This window comes from Cherax quadricarinatus, chromosome 1, assembly GCF_038502225.1.
Source record: "Cherax quadricarinatus isolate ZL_2023a chromosome 1, ASM3850222v1, whole genome shotgun sequence".
In the NCBI taxonomy this organism is placed as follows: domain Eukaryota; kingdom Metazoa; phylum Arthropoda; class Malacostraca; order Decapoda; family Parastacidae; genus Cherax; species Cherax quadricarinatus.
The window spans coordinates 68901470-68911766 of NC_091292.1; positions in this window are offsets into that span (position 1 = coordinate 68901470).

A 10297-nucleotide genomic window follows, 5' to 3' on the forward strand; every position below is an offset into this window, starting at 1 on the left:
GGTCACTCAACACTCACAACCTTGATGGGGTAGGTCACTCAGCACTCACAACCTTGATTGTGTAGGTCACTCAGCACTCACAACCTTGATGGTGTAGGTCACTCAGCACTCACAACCTTGATGGTGTAGGTCACTCAGCACTCACAACCTTGATGGTGAAGGTCACTCAGCACTCACAACCTTGATATTGTAGGTCACTCAGCACTCACAACCTTGATGGTGTAGGTCACTCAGCACTCACAACCTTAATGGTGTTGGTCACTCAGCACTCACAACCTTGACGGTGTAGGTCACTCAGCCCTCACAACCTTGATAGTGTAGGTCACTCAGCACTCACAACCTTGATGGTGAAGGTCACTCAACACTCACAACCTTGATGGTGTAGGTCACTCAGCACTCACAACCTTGATGGTGTAGGTCACTCAGCCCTCACAACCTTGATAGTGTAGGTCACTCAGCACTCACAACCTTGATGGTGTAGGTCACTCAGCCCTCACAACCTTGATAGTGTAGGTCACTCAGCACTCACAACCTTGATGGTGTAGGTCACTCAGCACTCACAACCTTGATGGTGTAGGTCACTCAGCCCTCACAACCTTGATGGTGTAGGTCACTCAGCACTCACAACCTTGATGGTGTAGGCCACTCAGCACTCACAACCTTGATGATGTAGGTCACTCAGCACTCACAACCTTGATGGTGTAGGTCACTCAGCACTCACAACCTTGATGGTGTAAGTCACTCAGCACTCACAACCTTGATGGTGTAGGTCACTCAGCACTCACAACCTTGATGGTGTAGGTCACTCAGCACTCACAACCTTGATGGTGTAGGTCACTCAGCACTCACAACCTTGATGGTGTAGGTCACTCAGCACTCACAACCTTGACGGTGTAGGTCACTCAGCACTCACAACCTTGACGGTGTAGGTCACTCAGCACTTACAACCTTGATGGTGTAATTCACTCAGCACTTACAACCTTGATGGTGTATGTCACTCAGCAGTCACAACCTTGATGGTGTAGGTCACTCAGTACTCAAAACCTTGATGGTGTAGGTCACTCAGCACTCACAACCTTGATGGTGTAGGTCACTCAGCACTCAAAACCTTGACGGTGTAGGTCACTCAGCACTTACAACCTTGATGGTGTAGGTCACTCAGCACTCACAACCTTGATATTGTAGGTCACTCAGCACTCACAACCTTGACGGTGTAGGTCACTCATCAGTCACAACCTTGATGGTGTTGGTCACTCAGCACTCACAACCTTGATGGTGTAGGTCACTCAGCACTTACAACCTTGATGGTGTAGGTCACTCAGCAGTCACAACCTTGATGGTGTTGGTCACTCAGCAGTCACAACCTTGATGGTGTAGGTCACTCAGCAGTCACAACCTTGATGGTGTAGGTCACTCAGCAGTCACAACCTTGATGGTGTTGGTCACTCAGCACTCACAACCTTGATGGTGTAGGTCACTCAGTACTCACAACCTTGATGATGTAGGTCACTCAGCAGTCCCAACCTTGATGGTGTAGGTCACTCAGCAGTCACAACCTTGATGTTGTAGGTCACTCAGCACTCACAACCTTGATGGTGTAGGTCACTCAGCACTCACAACCTTGATGGTGTAGGTCACTCAGCACTCACAACCTTGATGGTGTAGGTCACTCAGCACTCACAACCTTGATGGTGTAGGTCACTCAGCACTCACAACCTTGATTGTGTAGGTCACTCAGCACTCACAACCTTGATGGTGTAGGTCACTCAGCACTCACAACCTTGATATTGTAGGTCACTCAGCACTCAAAACCTTGACGGTGTAGGTCACTCAGCAGTCACAACCTTGATGGTGTAGGTCACTCAGCAGTCACAACCTTGATGGTGTAGGTCACTCAGCAGTCACAACCTTGATGGTGTAGGTCACTCAGCAGTCACAACCTTGCAAAAACATTTACAACTAAAACAAGGGTACAGTTACATGATAGCAACATTGAACAAATAACATAAATAAATACTGATATATCTAGTTAAAATAGCCGGCATTTATTACCGTAAATGGTAAAGTTTACAAGAATGCAGTTGTTGTTTTCCTGACGCTGTGACATCCCACGTCCTGAAGACCTGCTATAAATTATGCAGTTTTACCTGCCTCTCTGATGGCTAGTTAGTGTCATGGACCTAGACTAGTCGTAGCTAGACACACGAGGCTGTCATAGAGAGTCTTTAAACAGTGTTGTCAGCAGCCTGACCTAGATTACCCAGCGGGGGAGAAGCAGAAGCTAGTTACACAGGTCGATGTATTGGTCTGGTAGGAACAGAAAAACACCCGACTCACTGATCACTGCTCTTTTCCATATGAAAAAAAAGTCACATATAAAATTAAAACCGTTTCTTTAAAAATTTCCTTTTTATTAAATACTGTTGTGGTGAGGAAAGATGTCCTTATGCTAGCCGAGGGATCTTGATAGAAGTAATTGGAGCGAAACTTCCCTTAAACGATTGAAACCTGATTGCCTTACATCTCTTGGTTCTGTATGGCCCCTACGGGTTTTGCGCTTCTCTGTTTAAAACAAATAATGACAATAGTTATCCTATATTTCTTCACCGTCCGTACAAACAACATGAAAATTACGTAAGTTATACTTAAATCTAAAATTCCTAAACTTCAGCATGGCAGTAACTGCTCCAGAGTTAACATCACATTAACCATTCTCCACTAAATATCCCTTGGTTGATAGAGCGGCTCTTACTTTTGAAACTGAAAAAAAAATTACAAAATGGCAATTACTATTGATAATGGAGAAAATTTAAAAATAAATTTTCTTAAGGAATTTGGTAGAAGAGCGAAAGTTCCAAATGTCGTAGCATTGTAAATATGTTTTTATGTGAGCCTTAATTACTGAGGGAGAAGCTGCTATATACATTACTAGTTGCAGCAGACTTAACCTTCGTATCTTAACACAGATAATTATAACTTGTCCACGACTCAAACATCCCCAAGACTCCAACATCCCCTAAGACTCAAACATCCTCAAGACTCCAACATCCCTAAGACTCCAACATCCCCAAGACTCCAACATCCCTAAGACTCCAACATCCCCAAGACTCCAACATCCCCTAAGACTCCAACATCCCCAAGACTCCAACATCCCCTAAGACTCCAACATCCCCAAGACTCCAACATCCCCTAAGACTCCAACATCCCCAAGACTCCAACATCCCCATGACTCCAACGTCCCCAAGATTCCAACATCCCCTAAGACTCCAACATCCCCAAGACTCCAACATCCCCTAAGACTCCAACATCCCCAAGACTCCAACATCCCCTAAGACTCCAACATCCCCAAGACTCCAACATCCCCTAAGACTCCAACATCCCCAAGACTCCAACATCCCCTAAGACTCCAACATCCCCAAGACTCCAACATCCCTAAGACTCCAACATCCCCAAGACTCCAACATCCCCTAAGACTCCAACATCCCCAAGACTCCAACATCCCCAAGACTCCAACATCCCCAAGACTCCAACATCCCCTAAGACTCCAACATCCCCAAGACTCCAACATCCCTAAGACTCCAACATCCCCAAGACTCCAACATCCCCTAAGACTCCAACATCCCCAAGACTCCAACATACCCAAGACTCCAACATCCCCAAGACTCTAACATCCCCTAAGACTCCAACATACCCAAGACTCCAACATCTCCAAGACTCCAACATCCCCCTAAGACTCCAACATCCTCATGACTCCAACATCCTCCAAGACTCCAACATCCCCAAGACTCTAACATCCCCTAAGACTCCAACATCCCTAAGACTCCAACATCCCCAAGACTCCAACATCCCCATGACTCCAACATCCCCTAAGACTCCAACATCCCCAAGACTCCAACAACCCCTAAGACTCCAACATCCCCAAGACTCCAACATCCCCTAAGACTCCAACATCCCCAAGACTCCAACATCCCCAAGACTCCAACATCCCCTAAGACTCCAACATCTCCAAGACTCCAACATCCCCATGACTCCAACATCCCCAAGACTCCAACATCCCCTAAGACTCCAACATCCCCAAGACTCCAACATCCCCTAAGACTCCAACATCCCCAAGACTCCAACATCCCCATGACTCCAACATCCCTAAGACTCCAACATCCCCAAGACTCCAACATCCCCATGACTCCAACATCCCTAAGACTCCAACATCCCCAAGACTCCAACATCCCCAAGACTCCAACATCCCTAAGACTCCAACATCCCCAAGACTCCAACATCCCCAAGACTCCAACATCCCCAAGACTCCAACATCCCCAAGACTCCAACATCCCTAAGACTCCAACATCCCTAAGACTCCAACATCCCCTAAGACTCCAACATCCCCAAGACTCCAACTTCCCCAAGACTCCAACATTCCTAAGACTCCAACATCCCCTAAGACTCCAACATCCCTAAGACTCCAACATCCCTAAGACTACAACATCCCCCTAAGACTCCAACACCCCCAAGACTCCAACATCCCTAAGACTCCAACATCCCCTAAGACTCCAACATCCCTAAGACTCCAACATCCCTAAGACTCCAACATCCCCTAAGACTCCAACATCCCCATGACTCCAACATCCCCTAAGGCTCCAACATCCCCAAGACTCCAACATCCCCAAGACTCCAACATCCTCCAAGACTCCAACATTCCCAAGACTCCACCATCCCTAAGACTCCAACATCCCTAAGACTCCAACGTGCCCAGAGTCCCATGTTGCCCAAGGCACGACGTGCCCAGGGTAATGAAACAGCCGGGTTCAAAAGTTCAGGGAATGGAGCATATAAAAGTCACCATAACACGTACCATATTAATAATTTTAAATTCATTATAAACAAGGAAGAAACAGTTTTTAATGAAATACATAACTGTTATTTTATATATAAAATCAAAACACAATAAAATTTTTTACGGTAAACTCATGAATCTAAAAACATAATAAAAATGTATGTGTTATTTAATTATTTTTATTTTAAACATAAAATAAAAAGAAGCAATGTGGAAAAATGTGTGAAGCAACTACAGGAAAGTTATCTGTTACTGTATTATAATGGAGCTCAGAAGCCAACTTTCTTACAATGAAGAACAAAACACAGACATGTATCGTCGTGTTGTATGTGTCTGAGCCGAGTAAAGGATCGTTCCACAACTGCGCTAGTTATTAGTAAGCTCAGGAAAATGGGTTACAGTGTGGACAAGTTAGAATAAATGGAACATATGTCATTGGCACATGTGAACTAAAGAGTTTAAAAATTGGAAATGTGCTGAGGGGGAGCGGTCGCTCCCCCTTGTTCTCCCTCCAGCCATGCTACTGAAGATTGTCAACTTGCTCAGGGCCCCAGCGTAACTACGGCAACGATTAAATTGCATTATTTTCGAACATTAATGTTATCTGTGACACCAACGTTAAAAATAAAACATGTAAATATTTAGCACAATAAAAATTTACTGATTTACGTGAACGAAGACAGTTTTGATCCCATCCCTTAGTGACCACAATCTTTAGTTAGTAACCCTGGCAACACAATCATTAGTTAGTCACCCTGGCAACACAATCATTAGTTAGTCACCCTGGCAACACAATCATTAGTTAGTCACCCTGGCAACACAATCATTAGTTAGTCACCCTGGCAACACAATCATTAGTTAGTCACCCTGGCAAGACAATCATTAGTCAGTCACCCTGGCAACACAATCATTAGTCAGTCACCCTGGCAACACAATCATTAGAAGTCACCCTGGCAACACAAACATTAGTTAGTCACCCTGGCAACACAAACATTAGTTAGTCACCCTGGCAACACAAACATTAGTTAGTCACCCTGGCAACACAAACATTAGTTAGTCACCCTGGCAACACAAACATTAGTTAGTCACCCTGGCAACACAAACATTAGTTAGTCACCCTGGCAACACAAACATTAGTTAGTCACCCTGGCAACACAATCATTAGTTAGTCACCCTGGCAACACAATCATTAGTTAGTCACCCTGGCAACACAATCATTAGTTAGTCACCCTGGCAACACAATCATTAGTCAGTCACCCTGGCAACACAATCATTAGTCAGTCACCCTGGCAACACAATCATTAGTTAGTCACCCTGGCAACACAATCATTAGTTAGTCACCCTGGCAACACAATCATTAGTCAGTCACCCTGGCAACACAAACATTAGTTAGTCACCCTGGCAACACAAACATTAGTTAGTCACCCTGGCAACACAAACATTAGTTAGTCACCCTGGCAACACAAACATTAGTTAGTCACCCTGGCAACACAAACATTAGTTAGTCACCCTGGCAACACAATCATTAGTCAGTCACCCTGGCAACACAATCATTAGTTAGTCACCCTGGCAACACAAACATTAGTTAGTCACCCTGGCAACACAAACATTAGTCAGTCACCCTGGCAACACAAACATTAGTCAGTCACCCTGGCAACACAATCATTAGTTAGTCACCCTGGCAACACAAACATTAGTTAGTCACCCTGGCAACACAAACATTAGTTAGTCACCCTGGCAACACAAACATTAGTTAGTCACCCTGGCAACACAATCATTAGTTAGTCACCCTGGCAACACAAACATTAGTTAGTCACCCTGGCAACACAAACATTAGTCAGTCACCCTGGCAACACAAACATTAGTCAGTCACCCTGGCAACACAAACATTAGTTAGTCACCCTGGCAACACAAACATTAGTTAGTCACCCTGGCAACACAAACATTAGTTAGTCACCCTGGGAAGTATCACCTTTTCACTAACTCTCGAACAAACAAACAAAAATCTACGTATTGAAAAATATTGAAAAACCGGAATAGGGATGAGTGGTGGTGGGTAGACAAGGAGAAGAACAAAACTAAGAAGCTGATTGCTTAGCAGTCTCCCTGTGAGAGTGACGATCCCATTTGTGGTAAACAGAATCAGGCCTCACCCCTCGCCACCCCTACTAATGGTCAGGTCGTCTTCTGGCCACACAGCACAAGTTCTACAATTGCCTCCTCGTATTCGTAGACCACATACAGTAAAGGGAATGGATCCAGGTTAATGCAGTCACTAAGCATGTCTCCATATTCCCAGACCTATAAGAATACGTGCGCTCTCTTTGTCCCCCACCCTTCCTCCAGTTCAGGGTAACTGACAAGATGGTGACTCACAGCGTCTGCCATGTCCCTAACCCAGGTGTTGTTGGTAAGGACATAGTAACGCCCATACTTGCGTTCATGTGCGTGAGTGAGCGAGAATGTATCTGTGGTGACCTGGGTGTGTAGCTTCCAAGCAACAATGTCAGGCTTTGGCTAAGTGCTCTGGGAGGGGCTTGCGGATTTCCTTTTCCACGTTATTTCGCAGTAGTCGCAGGGGTTCGCATACAAATTTGGTAATGTCGCCGTGTCTCTTACAAGACCTTATGGAAGCTTGTACCACTACAGACAATTCCGAAGAAGAGATCATTCCACTTGACGTTTAGGAGAGTTGATCCACTCACTTGCTGGTATAATCGTCCAAGTCAAGTTATTCGATAAAGCGAATGAGTAACTATTGTCCGGGATCAGTATCATTCACTGGCTATCAAAGCATTCATTCAAATTCAATTATCATTAAAAAAATGTCTCGAATATAATTTTTTATGAATTTACGGTAATACCTTTAACACGGTATGAAACTGTCTGCTCCTGAGAATTCTTTCGAGGCCTCGTCTGTTCAGGAAGGTCGCCTCAAAACTTACAACAGTCAATATTCCACTTAGCCGCCAGGAGGGTAAGACAGTTGTCCAATTAAACCAAAAAAAATAAAAATCCAGAGAAGCCAACCTTCAAAGCTTACTAAGTTACGTTCGTTGTTTGAGTACCAAATTATTAAGTTACGTTCGTTGAATACCAAGTTACTAAGTTACGTTCGTTGTTTGAGTACCAATTACTAAGTTACGTTCGTTGTTTCAGTACCAAATTACTAAGTTACGTACGTTGAGTACCAAGTTACTAAGTTACGTTCGTTGTTTCAGTATCAAGTTACTAAGTTACGTAGGTTATTTGAGTTCCAGGTTACATTCGTTGTCTGAGTACCAAGTTACGTTCGTTGTCTGAGTACCAAGTTATTTAGTAACGTTCGTTGTGTGTGTACCAAGTTACTAAGTTACGTTCGTTGAGTACCAAGTTACTAAGTTACGCTCGTTTTTGAGCACCAAGTTACTAAATTACTCTCGTTGTTTGAGTACCAAGTTACTAAGTTACGTTCGTTGTTTGAGTACCAAATTACTAAGTTACGTTCGTTGATTCAGTACCAAGTTGCTAAGTTACGTTCGTTGTTTGAGTACCAAGTTGCTAAGTTACGTTCGCTGTTTCAGTACCAAGTTACTAAGTTACGTTCGTTGTTTCAGTACCAAGTTACTAAGTTACGTTCGCTGTTTAAGTACCAAGTTACTAAGTTACGTTCGTTGTTTCAGTACCAAGTTACTAAGTTACGCTCGTTGTTTGAGTACCAACTTACTAAGTTACGTTCGTTGTTTCAGTACCAAGTTACTAAGTCACGTTCGTTGAATACCATGTTACTGAGTTACGTTCGTTGTTTGAGTACCAAGTTACTAAGTTACGTTCGTTGTTTGAGTACCAAGTTACTAAGTTACGTTCGTTGTTTAAGTACCAAGTTACTAAGTTACGTTCGTTATTTCAGTACCAAGTTACTAAGTTACGTATGTTGTTTGAGAACCAATTTACTAAGTTACGTTCGTTGTCTGAATACCAAGTTACTAAGTTACGTTCGTTGTTTGAGTACCAAGCCACAAGCCACTAAGTTACGTTCGTTGTTTGAGTACCTAGTTACTAAGTTACGTTCGTTGTTTGAGTACCAAGTTACTAAGTTACGTTCGTTTTTTCAGTACCAAGTTACTAAGTTACGTTTGTTGGGTACCAATTTACTAAGTTACGTTCGTTGTCTGAATACCAAGTTACTAAGTTACGTTCGTTGTTTGAGTACCAAGCTACTAAGTTACGTTCGTTGTTTGAGTACCAAGTTACTAAGTTACGTTCGTTGTTTCAGTACCAAGTTACTAAGTTACGTTCTTTGTTTCAGTACAAAGTTACTAAGTTACGTTCATTGTTTCAGTACCAAGTTACTAAGATACGTTCGTTGTAGCAGTACCAAGTTACTAAGTTACGTTCGTTGATTACCAAGTTACTAAGTTACGTTCGTTGATTATCAAGTTACTAAGTTACGTTCGTTGTTTTAGTACCAAGTTAAAAATTACGTTCGTTGTTTGAGTACCAAGTTACTAAGTTACGTTCGTTGTTTGAGTACCAAGTTACTAAGTTGCGTTCGTTGTTTGAGTACTAAGTTACTAAGTTACGTTCGTTGTTTGTGTACCAAGTTACTAAGTTACGTTCGTTGTTTTAGTACCAAGTTACTAAATTACGTTCGTTGACTACCAAGTTACTAAGTTACGTTCGTTGTTTGAGTACCAAGTTACTAAGTTACGTTCGTTGTTTGAGTATGAAGTTACTAAGTTACGTTCGTTGTTTCAGTACCAAGTTACTAAGTCACGTTCGTTGAATACCATGTTACTGAGTTACGTTCGTTGTTTGAGTACCAAGTTACTATGTTACGTTCGTTATTTAAGTACCAAGTTACTAAATTACGTTCGTTGTTTCAGTACCAAGATACTAAGTTACGTTCGTTGTTTGAGTACCAAGTTACTAAGTTACGTTCGTTGTTTGAGTACCAAGTTACTAAGTTACGTTCATTGTTTGAGTATCAAGTTACTAAGTTACGTTCGTTGTTTCAGTACCAAGTTACTAAGTTACGTTCGTTGTTTAAGTACCATGTTACTAAGTTACGTTCGTTCTTTGAGTACCAAGTTACTAAGTTACGTTCGTTGTTTGAGTATGAAATTACTATGTTACGATCGTTGAATACCATGTTACTAAGTTACGTTCGTTGTTTGAGTACCAAGTTACTAAGTTACGTTCGTTATTTGTGTACCAAGTTACTAAGTTAAGTTCGTTGTTTCAGTACCAAGTTACTAAGTTACGTTCGTTGTTTGAGTGCCAAGTTACTAAGTTACGTTCGTTGTTTCAGTACCAAGTTACTAAGTTACGTTCGTTGTTTCAGTACCAAATTACTAAGTTACGTTCGTTGAGTACCAAGTTACTAAGTAACGTATTGTTTCAGTACCAAGTTACTAATTTACGTTCGTTGTTTGAGTACTAAGTTACTAAGTTACGTTCTCTATATGTGAAAGTGCAAAATATACA